At 42.6% G+C, this 22523-nt stretch overlaps 2 pseudogenes; both read left to right on the top strand.

Moving 5' to 3' along the window:
* The first annotated feature begins 4093 nt into the window (after positions 1-4093).
* LOC147368467 (uncharacterized) lies at positions 4094-7402 on the top strand (annotated as a pseudogene).
* A 724-nt stretch (positions 7403-8126) lies between these two features.
* LOC147368466 (uncharacterized) lies at positions 8127-9259 on the top strand (annotated as a pseudogene).
* The last annotated feature ends 13264 nt before the right edge of the window (positions 9260-22523 follow it).

Here is a 22523-nt window from a genome sequence, read left to right as displayed (position 1 = left end):
AATTTGGGAGTTCTTTGGGGTTGAAACCTGCTGAGAAATTCCTCGCTTGTGAGAATGGAAGAGGGGGTGGCCTTTTTGGGGTCCATACCCTTCTTCCCCAGAGACTGACTCACTTTTAGGGTTCTATGGCAGTTGGGAGTATCTGGACCACAATTTTTAAAATTACTTTATGTATTTATTTTGGCTGTGCCAGGTCTTCGTGGCTGCACTTGGGCTTTCTCTAGTTGCAGCTTCAGGAGTTGTGGCATATGGGCTCAGTTGCCTTGAAGCATGTGGAATCTTCCAGGACCAGGGATTGAACTCATGTCCCCTACATTGGCAGGCAGAATCTTAACCACTAGACCACCAGGGAAGTTTGTAGACCAGATTTTAAGAACGTATTTAACTTTCTGAATGTGGGTTTTCCTTTTCAACTGTAGGGGAGCAGTCTGCTTATCTCAGCTGATTCAAATATTTTCTTTTCTTCCCTTTGGATTCCTTTATCTGTTGAATATGGTGGTTCTATAATTTTTTTCCTCAGTAGTTCCTATATAACCCTTCTATTTGCACTATTTTTTTAAGTTTTGTATTGCTGCATTACATTATAACAATTACTAAGCCAGTATTAATGTATTAAAGTCCACAGTTTTCATTATTGGTATCTTTTGGGGTTATAAGATCTATAGGTTTTGGTAAATGTTTAATGACACGTATCCATCATTTCTTTACCCTCAAAATCCCTTATGCTTCACCTTTTCATTCATCTCTTCCTCCAAACCCCAAATCCTTCAGAACCAAAGATATTTTTATGGCTCATAATAATGTCTTTTCCAAAATATCATCTACTTGGAATCTTATGTTGCCTTGTCAGATTGGCGTCTTTCACTTACTGATGTACTTTTGAGGTTCCTTCATGTGTTTTTATGGCTTGATACCTCATTTCATTTTTTCACTGAACAATATTTCATCTTCTTATAGTAGTAATGACACTGATTGTTTATCCATTCGACTCTTGAAGGACATTCTTAACTCTAACTCTTATCAATTATGAGTAAAGCACATACAAACATTCGTGTTAGGCTTTTGTGTGTACTGAAGGTTTCAGCTAATTTATGTCTCTACCAAAGAGCAGAGATTGCTGGATCTTCCTATATGTATGAGTATGTTAAGGATTCATGGGAAGTTCTTATCTTCCAATGTAGGCATACCAAATTTCATTCCCACCACCGAGGAATGAGGATTACCAGCAGCTACTCATCTTCACTAATGTTTGGTGTTTTGAATTTAGTCATTTAATAAGTGTGTAGTGACATATTATTGTTGTTTTATTTATATTAATAATTCCCCAAAGACATGTTCAGCATGTTTTCATATTGCTTATTTCCCACCTGTGTATCTTGTTTGGTGTGACATCTATTCAGATCTTTTTCCCATTTTTAATTGAGTTGTTTATCTCTTTACTGTTGAGTTTTAAGAATCCTTTGTGTATTTGAAATTACTAGTCATTTATCAGATATGTACATTACAGAGACACTCTCCTAGTCTGTGATTTTCATTCTCTTAACACTTTCTCCACCACAGGAGTTTTCCTTTTAATGAAGGGACACTTACTGGTTTTTCCTTTCATGGATTGTTTAGTTTTGGTGTTGTATCTAAGCATGATGTTAGCTGCAGGTATCTTGTTGATTTTTTTCCAAAACAAAGAGTTCCCTCTATTATTAGTTTGTTATCATAAATGGATGTTGAATTGTATCAAATCTTTTTATGTTCATTTCTCCTTCCTTTCATTTCTGATATTATTTCTGTTTTGCCTTTTCTGTTACCTTGTCTAGATGTCAATCAATTTTATTATAATTAATATTTTCTAAGGACCAGCTTTTGGTTTTGAAAAGTAGGAGAGTGTTTTTTTCCTTTCAAAACTTTAAAAATTTCACTCTACTCTCTTCCTGCTTGGTTTCTGAAAAGAAGTCTGATCTAAGTCTAATCTTTTTTTTTTTTTTTTCCCCCTATAAAAGTAAGGTGGGTTTTCCCATCTGGCTTTTTTCAATATATTCTCTTTCTCTTTGATATTTCCCAAGTTAGAATATGATAGACTTAGTGTGCATTTTTGATGGTTAGTGCTCTCTAAGCTTTTTGGATCTACAGCATGCCATCAATCATTAATTTTAGGAAAATCTCAATGATTATTACTCATTTTTTTTCTGTTCCTTTCTGTGTACCTTTTCTTTTAGATATTCCCATTTTGTGTATTTTAAACCTTCTGTCACTGCTCTACTGCCTTGCCTGCACGGGAGTCCCCACCCCATGACAAGGTCATGTGGGAGGGTTCTGGTGGGCAAGGCAAGCCAGAACTCGAGGGGTGCCCCCTGGGCCTGCCTGAGCATCTACCCCAAAACCAGAATCTGTTTTACTATTTTACGACTTTCACCAACTCTTCTGACATTAACGGGGGGCTATCCCTGACCACCTTTCTCTGTAAGAAAATCAACTTAAAACTCTACTTAATAAGTCTCCTGGGCATAACAGGAGTGTTTCAATTCAAACCCCTCTGATGACTTTCTAGCTTGCCGGACAGGTTTGTTCAGATTCACAGCCTCCCAACCACAAGAGGCAGGAGAAGCTTAAGATATTCTAACAATGCAGAGCTTCTCAGAGAAGAGAACTAGTAGAGGATTTCTTTGTTGAGCTAATGCTTGCTGCCAAGTTTCCATATCCTTTACCTACTGTGTCCCTGAGACTATATTGATTAATATAGTTGGTGTATAGAAATGTAAGTAGTAGCTTTAATGTTTGTAACCTTGGACCCTTGAGTTAATTCTTTTCTTGTTATAGCCCACCACACTTTTGCCCTATAGGAATGCAACTTAATCTAATGCTTTCGGAGGGTGGCGCCTGACTTTAGAATAATCACCTTTAGAGAAAAATAAGTTTTCTGAAGAAAGGGTCATAAAATGTTAACAGGCCTCCTGGCCAGAAGATGATGTAAATCACCTAAAACTTTTACATATGATAAGTTTGCAGAAAAAAAGCCTGGCTTCGATAAGGATCAAGGACTGCTGACCTTGCATGACTCTACCCCTTCCCCTATTATCCTCTATGCACAATTTTAGGTATAAATACTACTTTGGAAAATAAAGTGCGGGCCTTGGTCTCCCCATGTCGTTCTTTCTCTTTCCTTTTCCTTTTCAGGCTGATCTCCCTGGAGTGCAGGGGCTCTCTGCGTTCACTTTCCTGCCTGGGCTTCTAAGACCCACTCGAGAAGGTGCCTAGGTGGGGCACCTTCCGCTATTTGAGAGGGAGCCTGCGGCCTACATGAACAGAGCAAGTCCCGTGCTGGGGCTTTATTGGCTTTCTGCGTAAACCAAGGAATATCAGCCTCTTTTCTCTCCTCTGTTTTCTTAACTGCAAAATTCTTTCCTTATCTCTGTACCTCTTCATCTATTCTTTGTCCTACGCTGTCCTCCCGAGGGAATCCCTGGCTCCTGCAGGGGCTGGACCCGGTACTCTACAGTTTATAGATTTTGTGTCCTGTCTTGTTTGGGTTTTGGTTTTGGTGTTTGGGGCTTTCTGTTAGCCTCTGGTGAAATGGATTGTTTTCAGTATGGGCCTTCTTAAGAACAGAATATTTGGTGTTTATTTTTAAATGCCATCTTTATTTCTTCTTTTCCAGTTTTGGAGAGAGTATTTTGCCTGTGAACTCAATTCGCTCATCTAAGTTTTTTCCTTTGAGGCCAAGAATGATGGCTTCTGAGTGCCTTAAATGCTAGCTTCTAACCTGTTAAGTCTCTGTCTTCAATTTTTGATGATTGATTGCTGACTGCTTTAAAAATCCTTACCTGTCCTCTTTTTGCTTTTACCCACATCAATCCAAAGTGATTGGAAAGCCTTAGTCTTCCTTCCATTGTTAGTGGCAAGAGATTCTATCTTCTTAAGATCTTGTTCTTGTATGTGAACCCTCATCCTAACCCAGCCCCTAACTTCAGTTTTTAAAAAGTTCAGATACTTTCCCTTGCTTTGTGAAGCCATTTCATGAAAGTGCTGGAGACGTTTGCCTCACTCTGCTCAGATATATCAATTATTTAGATAATAAGACCTTTTATACACTATTGGCAGCATGTGCTGTCATCATGTAAGGGATTCTTAGACCCAAGGTTCAAACTATCCTTTTTCCGTATACCTTGTGGGAGCTTGTGGCAGGGCAGCCTTTAGAGTGGCTGGTCAGGAAATAACTTCCTCCTGCAATTTGAAAATGGTGATTTTATATTCTTCAGGAGGAAAGTATTTCTGAATCCTTTACGTGTTTTATAAATACTTAGGGCAGATTTACCATCAAACTCTTAGGATTTTTAATGAACACACTTGCAGTTTACAACTCTGTTCCTCAGGGTTGAATAGGCACTGGGCACTTGTGTTCTGAATCTGCCATAAAGAGCTTTGTCAGCATATTAGCTCACTCTGTGTGCCTGTGTGTGCCTTTCAGCAGCCCTGAGGTACATGAGCCACATGGCTTTTGTGGTTTGATTTTCAGACTGTCTTCCTAGTGTCTGAACTGTAAGTGCCAATTAACTTTCTATAGGTAGATTTTATTCATTTTGGCTGTGCTGGGTCTTCATTGCTGCACGGGCTTTTTTCTAGTTGCAGTGACTGGGGGCTATTCTCTATCTGCAGTACATGGGCTTCTCATTGCGGTGGCTTCTCTTGTGGAGCATGGACTCTAGGACATGCGGGCTTCAGTAGTTGTGACACATGGTCTCAGTAGTTGCAGCTCCCAGGCTCTTGAGCACAGGCTCAGGAGTTGTGGTGCACAGGCTCAGTTGCTCTGGGCAGCATGTGGGATCTTCCTGGACCAGGGATCAAACTCATGTCTCCTACATTGGCAGGCAGATTCTTTACCACTGAGCCACCTGGAAAGCCTTGACTTTCTAGTGCATCATATGAGAGAAAAAAGTGAGTCTGTAGTAAATATTGTAGAAGTGAAAGGCATATTTCCCCACAAGAATATTTTCTTTCCATCATCAACATCTGACTGCTTCTAAAGGCTTAGAATACTTTAAGGCCAAATTGGCCAGCTGGATCCTATTAAAAGTTTTACAGGTTTGTTGGACTCTCTTGTTTGGTGCTGGGAATAGAAGTAAAAGCTTCCAGTTCAGCACTATGTTATTATTCATAAAACCTTGTGCAGATTTGACCCTCTGCCTCATAAGTGCTATAAATGGTGAGTAAAGTGAAGAATATGGAAGTTTTTCCTGACAAGGTATTGATGGTCTTAAAATTGTAACATTTGCTTCATTTATATAGCATGTCTCTCACTTCTCCGCATATTCTGGACCCTGTTGTTAGTGAGAAATAAGATGTAATGTGATCAGAGTAAATATGTCCATGTTCATTATGCTGCTAAATTTGTGAGGACGTATAGACAGAGTAAATTCCTGATGATCAAGTCATAAAATAAATGTTTGGAGATGACAGAATCATACATAACCTATTCATATAAATGGTGTATAGATAGATGTCTAGTCCCATCAGTGTCACACATCCTGCTATACACATATTTGGGATGTTTTAGGACTTAGTTTTAGGCTATTGAAGATGTGACTATGAATTTCAGCCCAGAGGAGTGGGCTTTACTGAATCCTTTATAGAAAAAACTCTACAGAGATGTGATGTGAGAAACCTTCAGAAACCTGGCCTCAATAGGTGAGGATGACAGCTTTCCTTTACTTTGTCAATTAAAGAACAAATGTTTCTTACTCATTGATGTCTATGTGAAAGGGAGGATGTTGGCAAATAAAGTAGACCTGTTCACAGCCAACAATGAATGTAGAATCTAATGATTTCTGTATAATTTCTAATATTTTGGAATCATTTTTCTTCATCTGCAATTTAGGGGGGAAAGGGAAGAATCATGACATTGAAGATCAGTACAAAAACCAGGGGAGAAAACTAAGGTAAGTCACACCCAGAACAGAAAGTAGTGCCTCATATGTGGCTCCTCGTTTGTGATAAAATTTTACAAGAAGTGGCCTAAACACATGATGCCTGCTTCACATTTACTTATTCTCTGAAAAAATTTTCTCCAGATCCTTTATAATATGGGACATAGATGTCCAGCATTTGGAAAATAGTTCTCTTGAAAACAGTATTTAACAAGCCCTATATGTGAATGTCACTTTTGGTAATTCCAAGAGTGAAATCTTGCAGGGCATTCCTTTTTCAATTTAAAGCCATTCAGACAAGGGAGATAACCTATACTTTTGCTATAAATCCTAACAGTGTAGTTCAAGTATCCTGCTGCTGCTGCTGCTGCTAAGTCACTTCAGTCGTGTCCGACTCTGTGTGACCCCATAGATGACAGCCCACCAGGCTTTCCCATCCCTGGGATTCTCCAGGCAAGAACACTGGAGTGGGTTGCCATTTCCTTCTCCAATGCATGAAAGTGAAAAGTGAAAGTGAAGTCGCTCAGTCGTATCCAACTGGTAGCGACCCCATGGACTGCAGCCTACCAGGCTCCTCCATCCATGGGATTTTCCAGGCAGGAGTACTGGAGTGGGGTGCCATTGCCTTCTCCGAAGTATCCTGCTAATAAATATTAAATTGTTAGTAAAGAAATCATTACTAGTATGATCCCCATTTTTTATAGGAGTCATGTGATAGATTCTGTGCAAGTAAAGAGGGTAGTCAGCATGCAGGAAACCACAGCCTTATTTCCAAAATTCAGTGTGAACAAGAAAACTACTAGAGTGAAACCATCTGAATGCAGTGCATGTGGGAAAGTCTTTATGCATCATCTATTCCTTAATAGGCATATCAGCCGTCATAATGGACACAAACTAGATGAGTACCAGAAATATGAAGAGAAGCCATATAAATGTAAGGAATGTAGTAGACCCTTCAGTTATCTTCAGTGTTTTGAAAAACACAAATGAAATACAATGGACAGGAAAACTATAAATGTAAGAAATGTGGGAAAGCATTTCGTTTTCACACTTCCTTTCAAATCCATAAAAGGATTCATATAGGAGAAAAGCCCTATGTAAAGAATGTGGGAGATCCTTTATGTGGTTCACAACCTTTCAAAGACACATGATAACCCACACAGAAGATACTCCTTATAAATGTAAGGAATGTGGGAAACTCTTTAAGTAGCTTACAACCTTATGAAGCCACATGATAACGCATGCTGGAGATGTGCCTTATAAATGTAAGGAAATGGGAAAATCTTTAGTTTTTTAAGATTTTCACTACAAATACATGAAAAAACCCACATGGGAGAGAAACCCTATTGCCGGGGTCCAGCCCCGGTGGATCCAGGGAATTCGAAGCGGGGACGGCGTCGGCGAGGATCAGGAAACAATTGCTTAATTAAACCTTAATTAAGGATATAAAGAGTAATAGAATGAGGATAGCTCAGTGAGGAAATTCAGTGGAGAAAAGAGGCTGAATAATTCAGCCAGAAGGTAAGAGAAAGAACGACATGGTGAGACCAAGTTTCGGTGAACAAGGTGAACAAGGCCCGCACTTTATTTTCCAAAGTAGTTTTTATACCTTAAGTTATGCATAGAGGATAATGGGGGAAGGGGTAGAGTCATGCAGTAAGCCAGGCTTTCTTCCTGCAAACTTATCATATGCAAAAGTTTAGGTGATTTGCATCATCTTCTGGCCCAGAGGCCTTTTTCTCTAAAGGTGATTATTCTAAAGTCAGGCGCCAGCCTCCAAAAAGCATTAGATAAAGTTGCATTCCTACAGAGCAAAGGTGTGGTGGGCTATAACAAGAAAAAGAATTAACTCAAGGGTCCCAGATTACAAACATTAAAGCTACTACTTACACCAATTATATTAATCAATACACTGCCAGGGACACAGCAGGTAAGGGATATGGAGACTTAGCAGCAAATATTGGCCCAACAAGTGAAAATCCCTTCACCAATACAATTTCTAATCAATCTTTTGACTGCTCAAAGGAATCTGTATTTAGACAGTTTAGAACATCTCATGCCTCTCACAGTTTGGAGGCTCTGAGCAATCACATGTGGCCGGAAAAACCTATTCAGGCAGGCTAGAGGACTTCCAAGGGAGTTTGTAGGTTGAAACACTGTCACACCCAGGAATTATTAACTGGAGCTGTAAGCTAACTCTTTTCAGAGAGGTAGTGGGGGACAGCCCCCCGTAAAGTCAGAGGTGTAGGTGAAAGCACAAAGCAGAAAGTAGGCAGACTCTGGTTTGGGGGGGTAGATTGCTCGAGAATTTCCAGGGAGACTCCTGAGGCTTGATCCCGCCTTTGCGTATGCCAAGCCTCCTTCATGACCTTTGCCAGGGGCGGAGCTCGCTCCCCGCACCCTATCCATGTAAACAATGTGGAAAAACCTTTAGATATCTTCAAACTTTTCAAATACATGAAAGGACTCACACAGGAGAGAAACCCTATGAATGTAAGTAATGTGTTAAAGCTTTTGTTTCTCCTGTAGGATTGCAAAACCATGAAAGAAATCACAATGGAGAGAAATTCTACACATGTAAAACATGTAGTAAAGCATTCAGTTATTCCAGTTCTCTTCAAAAACATGAAAGAAATCGTACTGGAGAGAAACCTTACAAATATAAGGAGTGTGGAAAAGGCTTTATTTTTCTCTCAAGCCTTAGAGCAGACATGATAAGACACTCTGGAGATGGACCTTATAAATATAAAGAATGTGAGAAAGCATTCGTTACTCCCAGTTCATTTCAAATACATGTAAGGACTCACACAGGAGAGAAGCCTTATAAATGTAAACAATGTGGGAAAACTTTCAATTGGCCTACTTCCATTCACAGACATGAAAAAAGTCATAGTGGAGAGAAACCCTGTATGTGTAAGCAATGTAGTAAAGCCTTCAGTTTTTCCAGATCCTTTCAAAGCCATGAAAGGAGACCAGTGGAGAAGAGCCCTATGGATGTAAAAAATGTGGTAAAGCCTTCAGTAGTCCAAATTCCTGTCAAAAACATGAAAGAAGTCATAGTGGAGAGAAACCTTATGAATATAAGGAATGTGGAAAAGCCTTCAGTTCTCTCACCAAATTTCAAAGACATGTAATGAAGCACACTAGAGACAGACCTTATAAATGTAAGGAGTGTGGGAAAATCTTTGATTGTTCCAGTTACTTTTAAAGTCATGAAAGGATTCACAGTGTAGAAAAACCCGTTGAGTGTAAGGAACGTTATAAAGCCTCCAGTACTCCTAGGTCCCTTCAAAAACATGAAAGAACTCATACTGGAGAGAAACCTCATATATGTAAGGAGTGTGGTAAAGCCTTTAGTTATCCCAGTTTCCTGTAAAAACACAAAAGGAGTTATACTGGGAAGAAATCCTATCAGTGTAAACAATGTAGTAAAGCCATCATTTATTTCAGTTCCCTTTGAAGTTATGAAAGAACTCATACTGGAGAGAAACCCTATGAATGTAAGGAATGTGGGAAAGCCTTCACTTTTCCCTCAAAATTTCATTTACACATGATAAAGCACACTGGAGTCAGACCTTATTTGTGTAAGAAATATGGGAAAGCCTTCGGTTGTCCCAGTTGATTACAAAACCATGAAAGAACACACACTGGAGAGAAGCCGTTTGAATGTAAGAACTGTAGTAAAGCCTTCAGTCGAGTTCATTCTTTACAAAACCATGAAAGAACTCATATTGGAGAGTAACCCTATGAATGTAAGAAAGTGGGAAAGCCTTTAGTTCTATCACCAAATTTTCAAGATATGTGGTGAAGCACACTGGATAATCTAAGAAATGTAGGAAAACCCTCAATTTTTTCAGTTCATTATGAAGTCAGAACTCACAGTGGTAAGAAACCACATGAATGTAAAAATTATAGGAAAGCCTTCAGTGGTCCCAGTTCTCTTCAAAACCATGAGACCATTCATAATGGAAAGTAGGCCTATGAATTTAAGAAATATAGGAGAACTTTCAGTTGTCTCAGTTCATTCTAAATACAGAAAGGAATTCACACTGTAGAGAACTACTTTGAATGCAAAAAAAATATGGTAAAGCCTTCAGCAATTCCTGTTATGTTCAAATGCATGAAAGAACTCTTAACAAACTGAACGTAAGGAATATTAGAATGCCTTTGTCACATGACATTTTAAGAATGCAAGATGATGCACATCATGTAAATGTGAGAAATTGGGGGATTTTCTCTCATATTCTTGGGAAAGAACTCCCTCTAGAGAGAATTCTGTTAAATGCAAACAATATATGGAAACCTTAATTTGCCTTACATTCTTAAAACCATGTAAGAATGTACACTGGATAGATACCATATAACTGAAATGAAAAGTAAAACTATTAATTTGAAACAAATATCTTTATAGTAATATGAAAACTGCACTGGAAAAAACTCATGTTAATGTAAGTAATATGGGTAAGCCTCTGCAAATTCATGTAGAATGCTCTCAAAGTTACAATATGGAGGAAATGTTATAAACTTTAAACATACATTTTCCCTACCAGTGGCATACTCTTAAAGTTATTCTCTGAAGTATGGAATTCTACTTATTTTTGCAAGTAAATATTGAGGTAAAATAATTCTGTAGATACTCTTTAGGCTGTCATTCCTAAGTTTAATAAGTAATTTAACCTTTTATCAGTTAAATTTTTTTATTTTTACTGTTAAGACTCTGATCCATGGGTGATTTGAAGTGTATTTCTAATATACAAGTAGGTTTCATTTTTAAATAATTTTGTAATTTTTGTGTAAATAAGGGAACACAAAAAAATGACATTTTGGTACTTGTTTCTTGTGGCAAGTACTCAACATCCCTTTTACATTATATTCAAATTTTTCATTGGCTTAAGAGCTTTGTTCCATTTCCTTCCTAACAGAAATGTAATAAAGAGTTGGGCATGTATTTGTAAGTATGCAGAGTTCCTCATGTAGTCTCATGTGAATTATTCTTTTCATCTTTTGTCCTTTGTTATTCGTCATTCCTTCTGGCTAGGATTTGGGCTCTGGAATATTGAGAGACCTGTGTGATGACAATAAAATCTAGAGTTGGAGATGACTCTTTTTAACTGTTTTGTCAATGTGAGTAATGTGAACTACAGTCTCTAGACTCTGTTGCTTTTATGGTCCCATGTTAGAATTCACCAAACCTGAATAGACAGGTAACTTGAAATGCAAAGTGAAATAGTATTAGGTAGATTTGGAGCCACCTGTATGGAAAGAGACAAGAAGCATAGGGCTTTTACAGGCATTTGCTTCAAGCCTACTTTGCTCATTTTTTGCTCTGCCAGTCAAGAATATCCTGAAAACTGAAGAGTCCAAGATGATAGAGTAGGAAGACCCTGAGCTCACCTTCTCCCATCAGATCAGATCAGTCACTCAGTCGTGTCCGACTCTTTGCGACCCCATTGAATTGCAGCACGCCAGGCCTCCCTGTCCATCACCAACTCCTGGAGTTCACTCAGACTCACATCCATCGAGTCAGTGATGCCATCCAGCCATCTTGTCCTCTGTCGTCCCCTTCTCCTCCTGCCCCCAATCCCTCCCAGCATCAGAGTCTTTTCCAATGAGTCAACTCTTCGCATGAGGTGGCCAAAGTACTGGAGTTTCAGCTTTAGCATCATTCCTTCCAAAGAAATCCCAGGGCTGATCTCCTTCAGAATGGACTGGTTGAATGTCCTTGCAGTCCAAGGGACTCTCAAGAGTCTTCTCCAACACCGCAGTTCAAAGGCATCAATTCTTCTGCACTCAGCCTTCTTCACAGTCCAACTCTCACATCCATACATGACCACAGGAAAAACCATAGCCTTGACTAGATGAACCTTTGTTGGCAAAGTAATGTCTCTGCTTTTGAATATGCTATCTAGGTTGGTCATAACTTTCCTTCCAAGGAGTAAGCGTCTTTTAATTTCATGGCTGCAATCACCATCTGTAGTGATTTTGGAGCCCCCAAAAATAAAGTCTGACACTGTTTCCACTGTTTCCCCATCTATTTCCCAGGAAGTGGTGGGACTGGATGCCATGATCTTCGTTTTCTGAATGTTGAGCTTTAAGCCAAGTTTTTCACTCTCCACTTTCACTTTCATCAAGAGGCTTTTGAGTTCCTCTTCACTTTCTGCCATAAGGGTGGTGTCATCTGCATATCTGAGGTTATTGATATTTCTCCCGGCAATCTTGATTCCAGTTTGTGTTTCTTCCAGTCCCGCGTTTCTCATGATGTACTCTGCATATAAGTTAAATAAGCAGGGTGACAATATACAGCCTTGACATACTCCTTTTCCTATTTGGAACCAGTCTGTTGTTCCATGTCCAGTTCTAACTGTTGCTTCCTGACCTGCATACAAATTTCTCAAGAGGCAGATCAGGTGGTCTGGTATTCCCATCTCTTTCAGAATTTTCCACAGTTTATTGTGATCCACACAGTCAAAGGCTGTGGCATAGTCAATAAAGCAGAAAGAGATGTTTTTCTGGAACATTCTTGCTTTTTCCATGATCCAGCGGATGTTGGCAATTTGATCTCTGGTTCCTCTGCCTTTTCTAAAACCAGCTTGAACATCTGGAAGTTCACGGTTCACGTATTGCTGAAGCCTGGCTTGGAGAATTTTGAGCATTACTTTACTAGCGTATGAGATGAGTGCAATTGTGTGGTAGTTTGAGCATTCTTTGGCATTGCCTTTCTTTGGGATTGGAATGAAAACTGACCTTTTCCAGTCCTGTGGCCACTGCTGAGTTTTCCAAATTTGCTGGCATATTGAGTGCAGCACTTTCACATATCATCTTTCAGGATTTGGAATAGCTCCACTGGAATTCCATCACCTCCACTAGCTTTGTTTGTAGTGATGCTTTCTAAGGCCCACTTGACTTCACATTCCAGGATGTCTGGCTCTAGGTCAGTGATGACACCATCGTGATTATCTGGGTCATGAAGATCTTTTTTGTACAGTTCTTCTGTGTATTCTTGCCACCTCTTCTTAATATCTTCTGCTTCTGTTAGGTCCATACCATCTCTGTCCTTTATCGAGCTCTCTTTGCATGAAATGGTCCTTTGGTATCTCTGATTTTCTTGAAGAGATCTCTAGTCTTTCCCATTCTGTTGTTTTCCTCTATTTCTTTGCATTGATCGCTGAAAAATTACAACTATTTGCCAAACAACTATTGATGAGAAAGACCTGAACACTAGCAGAAAAGATCTACAGGTGAAGAGAGGAAGAAGGACCCACAGTGAGACCAGTAGGAAGGGTAAATAAAAGTTATAGTCAAGACCCATGACCCACAACAGGAGGATAGTCATAATTGCAGAAGTTGTCCCAAGGAGCAAGGGGGTCCAACCCCTGCCCCCATCTTAGTCCCAAGCCTAGTGTCCTGCACTGAGTAGATGAGCCCCCAAAACATTTGGCTTTGAAGACTGCAGGGCTTACTTACAGGAGAGTAAGGGGGCTGTAGGGAAGAATTAAGAGACTCATTCTTAAGGGGTGCACATAAAATCTCACATGCTCAGGGGAAAAGCGGTAATTTGAAAGGGGCATAAGTCTGACCCACCTGCTAATTTTGGAGACTGTTGGAGAAACAGGAGGCAACTGATGCTTATCCTTGGGACACAGACACTGATGACAGCCATTTTGGAAAGCTCGTTCTACCACAAGGACAATGGTGCTGGTCCTAGTTTATTAGTGTGAGAGACCTGTGCTACTCATCAGCCTGTTGGCACCAGTATTGGGATGCCTCAGGCCAGACAGCTAACCAGGCAAGGTCACAGCCTCACGCACCATATGACCAGCTGCCTGAAGACATTTTGAGCCCCCAATTGTCCTGGGGCCCCTGTAGCACCACAGCCAGTTGTCGGGGCCCAACCCCGATTACCAGTGGGGCAATATCAGCTTTGGGATACCTTCGACCTTTTTGGGCTTCCCCAGTGGCTCAAACAGTAAGAAATTAGCCTGCAATGTGGAAGACCCAGGTTTGATCTTCTGTGTTGGGAAAATACCCTGGAGAAGGGAATGGCAACCCATTTCAGTGTTTTTGCCTGGAGAATTCCATGGACAGAGGAGCATGGCTACAGTGGGCTACAGTCCATGGGGTCACAAAGTCAGACACAACTGACTAACACCCACAGGCCTTGTAGCCATCTGTGACAGAAATAAGCCCTGTTCACCAGTGGGCTGACACCAGCTCTGAGACCCCCAGCTTACAGCAGTGAAAGACCCCAGGATCTGGCTCTACCCACCAGTGATCTAGCATTAACTCCAGGACCCCTTAGACTTCAGCCCCACCCACCAGCTCCAAGACATCTTGGACCCTCCAGCCAACCACCCTGGGGTTTGGCTGTAGTTACCAGCAGGCAGACACTAGACTGAACTGGCATTACCAGACCTGGTGGCCTATTGATCCCCCAAAACCAGCCTCAAACAGGAAGGGCTGGTAAGAAACCTGAAACAGATCCTGTGGTGAACTGGTTCCTTCTCAATCTTGCCCTCCTCCAAAGTTGAGTCTGGCCTGATACCCCTAAGGAGCAAGTTTTGCAATCATCTCTTGCTCCTAACACACTGACACTGGAGACCAGAAAGCACATAATGACTTCAGACTGGCTCTGATGCACACAGATGAACCCTGCTTAGACTTATTTGCCTCTACAGAAAAGGGAGGAGGGGGTGATTGGGGGGTGCAGCATTTCTAGCGAGGAACTGCAGGGTTCTGGTGAGAATGAGGCCTGTGGAGCCAGGCTTCATGCAGAAGCAGCAGAAACCTTCCCACCAGGCCATCCTGGGCTCTGGTCATGAGTCCCTCAGGACACGTGGACAAGCCTGAGAGGAAGGAAGGTGGTGCTGGTTCTTCCTGCACCTGGAGACAAGGAGACCCAAAGGAGAGCAGAAAGGGTCCTCAAAACAGTGTCAGCCTAGAACCTTTTACTGCTTGTTTAGTCAGAAAATTTAGCAGAACCCCACCCCCACCCCCACTATGGCAGATTTGGCCCAAGGCCTGACCCTTAGGGTTGGGGTTTGGGAGAGAGACCTAGACCAGGGCCTTAGAATCAGAAGCTCCCACTTTCCTTCAGGAAATGTTCCTGGCCAGCCCTGGAGCCCTCTTCCCCTACCTGCAAGAAGAAGGATCCTGCAGATACCAGAAAATGATGTTGGGGAAGTAATCACATGGGCTTTGGGACCCTATTCCAATCATGTGACATCAAAGCAAAGGACAAAGTCTCATAACCTTGGGACAAGGACAAGGGTGGCTTCCCGTTGCCAGAGCAAGACACTGGGTGGTCAGGGCACCAAGCTGCTCCTCCACTGCCCGGTCCCAGGGAGCTCCTCAGACTGGTCCAGTGTGTGGAAACTAGAAGGATAATGGAGAGGGAGGGAGTCCTGAATGAGCCGTGTTCTCACACTTGAAGCAACTTACAGATTCTTGATGACACTTACCTACAGGGAAAATAGGTGGGGGACAGGGACTCCTGCCCACCTGAGGGAGGGAGGGGAGGCCATGGTTAAGGCAGAGCTGTTGAGCTGTGTCTTCCTCTGGGGGACCCCTTGTACTCCCAGTTACAGCAGCTCTTTCTTTCCCTGTTGTTTTCCACCCTGGGGAAACTCCGTTTTTGTGGCTATATTTTTTTAAATTATTTTGGCTGTGCCGGGTCGTTGCTGCTGCATGCAGGCTTTCTCTAGTTGCAGCGACCTGGGGGCTACTGTAATTGTGTTGCACCAGCTTCTCATTGCAGTGGCTTCTCTTGTTTCAGAGCATGGGCTTTACGATGCACGGGCTTCAGTAGTTGTGGTTTTCAGGCTCTGGAACACAGGCTCAATAATTGTGGCTCATGGGCTTAGTTGCTCTGCAGCATATAGGGTCTTCCTGGACCAGGGATCGAACCCATCGCCTGAATTGGAGGCAGACAGATTCTTTACCACCAAGCCAGCAGAGAAGTACTATCCAAAGCATTCTTATGCCAGAAACTATTCTCAGCTGTTACTGAACACAGTTACTGATGCCACTGCTGGCAACTGACAGTTTATTTGTAATGGAGGACCTTCCACTTCCCAGTGTCTGAGCTGATGATCCCTTAAAGTCAGCTTTCCATTTGGCATTGGGTCATAAATGCAGGATCTCTCAAGCTTTCTAACTAGAGGCCTTCTCTTTGAATATATATTGGTATTTATAGAATAGAGCTAAACACGGTGCTTCTGGTATATCCCACCTAGAGGAGGAAGTGTGTTGACCTCTCCTATGATGGATGCTATCTGTTCTGGAGTAGGTCATTTCTTTTCTAGACACATTGGCGATTTTGGGAGTCACTTGGGATCACACGGCTGACCAGAGTGTTCACATACAGCGTGCTGCCACTGCACCTGATGGGGTCCACTGCAAAGACGCTGCATTTTGTCTCTAGAGCAAACAGGCCTTCTGGGATGACAGACGACCCAGGAATCAGATGGATTAGTCAAACTAATCAATCATGCTAGCAGAGAATTTCCTTGCCAAGAATCAAACTCAGGACTTCCCTGGTGGTCCAGTGGTAAGACTCTGTGCTCTCAATGCAGGGGACCCAGGTTTAATCCCTAGTCTAAGAGATAGATCCCACGTGCCACAACTAATATTCAGCACAGCTAAACAAACACATCAGTCAGTCAGTTCAGTTGCTCAGTCGTGTCCAACTCTTTGTAACCCCATGGACTGCAGAATGCTAGGCTTCCCTGTCCTTTACCATCTCCCAGAGTTTGCTCAAACTCATGTCCATTGAGTCGGTGATGCCATCCAGCCATCTCATCCTCTATCATCCCCTTCACCTGCCTTCAATCTTTCCCAGCATCAGGGTCTTTTCTAACGAGTTGGCTCTTCGCATCAGGTGGCCAAAGTACTGGAGCTTCAGCAACAGTCCTTCCAATGAATATTCAGGACTGATTTCTTTTAGAATTGACTGGTTTGATCTCTTTGCAATCCAAGGGACTCTAAAAAGTCTTCTCCAGCACCACAGTTCAAAAGCATCAATTCCACTGTTAGAGATCCTTTGGCTATTGCCCACAATATACCTGTCTGATTCTACCAATAACAACAACTCTTTATTCAAGGTTTCCTCCTCAGGCATAAAGAACTCTATAAAGTTAACTTGCCTTACAGTATATTAGTTGCTCAGTCATGTTCGACTCTTTGTGACCCCATGGATTGTAGCCCACCAGGCTCCTCTGTCTATAAGGTTTTTCAGGCAGGAATACTGGAATGGGTTACCATCTTCCTCCTCCAGGGCATCTTCCCAACCTAGGGATAAAATCTGTGTCTCCTGCATTGCAGGCAGATTCTTTACCCACTGAGCCATCGAGGAAGCCTGCAATATGCAAGTACAAATCAATGCCACTCTTACTCTTCACATATTAACATCAATCTGCAGAGGCTCATTTCACTGCTAGGGGCAATATACCTACTGGACTTTCTGACCACATACTTATGCCTGAGATCTAACGGTATTAAATTTGGCTGTGAGTGCATGTAATCCATAAGCACCTAGTGGCTCTAATGTTTTTTATTTATTTATTTTGCCACGCTGTTCACGTACAGAGTCTTAGTTCCCCAAATAGGGATAAAACCTGTGGCCTCAGCAGTGGAAGTGTGGAGCCTAACCATTGGACCCTAACCACTGGACCACCAGGGAATTCCCTCCATAAGATATTTGAGGTTATATGGTAAACCAATTCCCTCCAAACAAAAGAGTTAGCTGACTATAGCAAATCACTGAAAGCAGAAGCTATGGGAGCGAGCAACTTCTAGGAACACACAAAGTATGATAGAAGACTTGCTGGATACACAGTACAGATTAACTTGACATTTCAAAGCTCTTCGAGGAGCCAGTCCTCTGGAGCCTCCCCAAATTTATTAATTTTTCCTCCAGGAGCCCAAGCAGGTTCTCACTGTGAAGAGTGAGAACAATGGCCTCCCGCTCCATGCCGGAAATGGTGTGTGGGGGATACATTCTGATATACACACAAAGCATTCCCTTCTCTACAACTTAGGCCTTTCCTCAAGGAAAACTAATTTTCCTGAACCTTATCTGATTGGGGAATGAGCAGTGAGACAACACACTGACCCTTCAGGTTTTTGATCAGACCAAAGGTGAGGAATAAAAGCCAAGAACCTCATCTGACTTACATAGTCCAGTGATTCTGTCCCCACCCCACAAATAAAACAGATTTTTTTAAAAGATTTACTTATTTTTGGCTACACTGAATCTTCATTGCTGTGCACATGCTTGTGCTTTCTCTTGCTGCAGTGAGCAGGGGCCACTCTCTAGTTGCAGTGCGTGGGTTTCTCACTGCAGTAGTTTCTCTTAGGCTTAGTTGTCCCATAGCATGTGGGTCTTCCCGGACTTTTAGGGGAAGCACACTGACTGAAACCACCCAACCTGGCCAGGTACTGTAGTAACCTGAGTTATGTTATAACGTGAGTTATGTTATGACAGAAGGGCCTGGGAAGGAATATAGATCTAGTAAGAAATTTGTATGTGGGTCAGGAAGCAACAGTTAGAACTGGACATGGAACAACAGACTGATTCCAAATAGGAAAAGGAGTACGTCAAGGCTGTATATTGTCACCCTGCTTATTTAACTTATATGCAGAGTACATCATGAGAAACACTGGGCTGGAAGAAGCACAACCTGGAATCAAGATTGCCGGGAGAAATATCAATAACCTCAGATATGCAGATGACACCACCCTTATGGCAGAAAGTGAAGAGGAACTAAAAAGCCTCTTGATGAAGGTGAAAGAGGAGAGTAAAAAAGTTGGCTTAAAACTCAACATTCAGAAAACGAAGATCATGGCATCTGGTCCCATTACTTCATGGCAAATAGATGGGGAAACAGTGGAAACAGTGTCAGACTTTATTTTTGTGGGCTCCAAAATCACTACAGACGGTGACTGCAGCCATGAAATTAAAAGACGCTTACTCCTTGGAAGAAAAGTTATGACCAACCTAGATAGCATATTCAAAAGCCAGAGACATTACTTTGCCAACAAAGGTCTGTCTAGTCAAGGCTATGGTTTTTCCTGTGGTCATGTATGAATGTAAGAGTTGGACTGTGAAGAAAGCTGAGCACAGAAGAATTGGTGCTTTTGAACTGTGGTGTTGGAGAAGACTCTTGAGAGCCCCTTGGACTGCAAGGAGATCCAACCAGTTCATTCTGAAGGAGATCAGCCCTGGGATTTCTTTGGAAGGAATGATGCTAAAGCTGAAACTCCAGTACTTTGGCCACCTCATGTGAAGAGTTGACTCATTGGAAAAGATTCTGATGCTGGGAGGAATTGTGGGCAGGAGGAGAAGGGGACGACAGAGGATGAGATGGCTGGATGACATCACTGACTTGATGGATGTGAGTCTGCGTGAACTCCAGGAGTTGGTGATGGACCGGGAGGCTTGGTGTGCTGCGATTCATGGGGTCGCAAAGAGTCGGACACGACTGAGCGACTGAACTGAACTGAACTGAACTGAAGCCACCACCAATCAGAAGAGTTTGGGAAAGGTCAAAAGGAAACACCAAATGTCCTTCCACCTCCCAGAATTATTCTTGCTGGCAACCATCTTGGCTAAGCAATGAGTGCGCTGCCAGTAAGGATCCTGAGTCAGAGTGATTGGCCAAACACAACCTGGAAGCTAATTCCATCACCATAAAACCTGAGACTGTGGGTCAGTGGCAGAGCAGTTCTCCTGGGTTCCCTTATCCTGCTGCTCTCCACTTGGGTGCCCCTTCCCAATAAAGTCTCTTGCTTTGTCAGCATGAATGTCTCCATGGACAATTCATTTCCAAGTGTTAGACAAGACCCCACTCTCGGGCCCTGGAAGGGGTTCCCCTGCCTGCAACAGTACCACAGATTAAACCCATGTCCCCTACATTGGCAGGTGGATTTTTTTTTACCACTGAGCCACCAGGGAAGCCCCCATGAAGAGGAAAAGTTAAAATTTTACATAACCTGCTCGTTCTGCCTCTGTAACTCAGCTTGCCCCTTGCAAAGTCTGGGTCACATAGGTCACGTAGTCTCAGAAAGTGGGGACTTAGGATACTAGAAACTGGAGCTGATCTCACCGTTGTCCTACTCTTTGCAATTGCCCAGCCCCTGCGAACCTGCTTAATCATGCATCCCCCTCCCCATCTTGACTGCTGTTCCCACTCACTCGAAACCCCTTAGTTTAAACCAGCCTATTAGCAGCTAGTGTTGCCCACTATAGTCTGTCTATAAGAACTCTGTAAAAAAAAAAAAAAAAGAACTCTGTAACCTCTTTGTTCAGGGCTCAAAGCTTAGAGTGTTAACTCCTCTGGGCCCTTTGGCATAATAAACCTGAGTTCTCCAACTGTCCGAGTGTGGTGCTTGGTTTCTCAAGTACTGGTTTCTGCAACACCCAGACACTTCTGATCTAAGCTAAATGAGGATGAAAATCCCTTCTCCCCTCGAGACTGTGGAGCTGGGATGAAAATCAAGGAAGATGACCCCCAAACTCCTCCTTCCCCAGTAAATAGTCTGATGCTGCTGCTGCTGCTTAATAGTCTGTAGGTAGTTAGAATAGGAAACAGGAGTCCAAAATGGCCGTGGCTAAAAGACAAGAAAGGGAAAAGCCCACGAAAATAGAACAAAGGAAGGTCAAAGGAAGGTCCAAGGACTGGAGTAAGGACCTCAGGTAGAACAAACAGCACTCCTGGCTAACCCAATTTACATAGGGCAGGCCCAGGGGGAGGAAAAAACATATAAAAGGAGGAGCCAAAGCCCTTTTCTCTCTCTCCCCACCGCATGTGTGTGCTCTTTACCTTGCTCTCTCTCTTTCACCACCCCCCACCTCCCACCCCCACCCCCCACCTCACTCGTTGGCACACTCCTCCACTCTCTTTGAGTCTTTGGGTTGGCATGCTCTCACGCTTCGAGGGTAGATTCTCCCGCTATCTTCTAAATAAAATAGAGCTGTAACACTGATTTGTCTAAGAGCTATAACATGGTTTGTCCAAGACCTGGGAGCTATGACGCACCAAGGGCTTTAATGTCCGTCATTCCAAATCTTTGTTGTGACGAGACAGAACTGAGGAGCATACACTCGCCTGACATAGTCCATCCCTTCATTTATATGCCTCTCATAACCAGCTTCAAAAGAAACCCAGAACAGCAGCTCCCCACATGCCTACCTGCTCTCCCTCTTGCTTAAATAAAACTTCACTGTACTTAAAGCTCTCTGCTTTGGTGATCAAGAAAATACCTTAAATTCACCCTTAACACCTTGACCCCTAGAGGACATAATGTTACAGAGTCCAAGCTCGCTCTGTTCGCCACATGACAGGCCAATGAATCTGAGAGACAAGGTGTTCAAGCAAGGAATATGACTTTATTGGGAAAGCTGGCTGACCAAGAAGATAGCAGACTAATGTCTGAAAGTATCTTGTCCAGGGTCTGGATGCCAGGTTCTTTTATAGAGTCAGACAGAGAGAAGCAATGAGGAATTGAAGTCAAAAGGCAGAACAAGAGGGACATGCAATGAGAAAGTAAAGTAAAAAGGGTATTCAGTCTTCAGTAAAACATCTCCAGGAAGGGCCAGCGTTTGGAAGGGTGTGTTAAACTCTTCTTTTTGTTGTAATTATTCACAGGTGTGGAGGGTCAGATTATGTCTCTAAGACATAAGAACTAAGATCCTTTAGTTTAACAGGTAGAGGTGCAGGGTCCTCTGAGGCAGGCTATTCTGTATGGTTGTAATAATAAAAGCAACAAAAAGCACGTCAAAGAAACAGTTCCAACATGGAGTCAGAACTGGCTTCTCTCTGCAACAGTAAGACCCTTTTGTTACAGTGTGGCCCTGTGTTGGGGTGTTGGACTGCACCCTGCAGGTTCAAAAGCTCAGTAATTGCCAAGACCGAAGAAAGAGTCTGGATTCAGCGACAGAGGCATCAATGCTTATCTTACACATCTGAAGCAAAAGGGTCAGATGTCAGGCAGGAAAAGTTATACAGAAAATTGGGTGGGAATAACCAGCTATAGCAGAGAAGGCAATGGCACCCCACTCCAGTACCCTTGCCTGGAAAAATTCCATGGATGGAGGAGCCTGGTAGGCTGCAGTCCATGGGGTCGCTAAGAGTCGGACACGACTGAGCGACTTCACTTTCACTTTTCACTTTCACGCATTGGAGAAGGAAATGGCAACCCACTCCAGTGTTCCTGCCTGGAGTATCCCAGGGACGGTGGAGCCTGATGGGCTGCCATCTATGAGGTCGCACAGAGTCGCACACGACTGAAGAGACTTAGCAGCAGCAGCAACCAGCTATAGAGAAAAATTGACCTCAAATTGGCTCATCAGTTGTCAAGGAAACCAGCAGAGGCATACACCCCTCAACACCCCTTTGATGAAGTATGCAAGTGGAGATACTCTGATCGAAAGAGTAGAACAATCAATAGCCTGGGGCAACTCAGTGTCTGGGCTCTAAGATGTAGAGGGAGGAGCCATCATGTGAGTAGGTGTACTGGTAGGTGTACCAGGTGTCCTGGTAGGGGATGCACAGAGCAAAAGAAGAGCCATGTCAACCTCATGCTCTGTTTTTTGGAAACTCAATGAGAAAT

The sequence above is a fragment of the Bos grunniens genome, chromosome 7 (genome assembly GCF_055505025.1).
Source record: "Bos grunniens cultivar Pamir isolate PY7600 chromosome 7, Bosgru_T2T1.0, whole genome shotgun sequence".
In the NCBI taxonomy this organism is placed as follows: Eukaryota; Metazoa; Chordata; class Mammalia; order Artiodactyla; family Bovidae; genus Bos; species Bos grunniens.
Note: the sequence above shows the minus strand (reverse complement) of the source record. Positions and strands in the feature narration are given on the sequence as shown.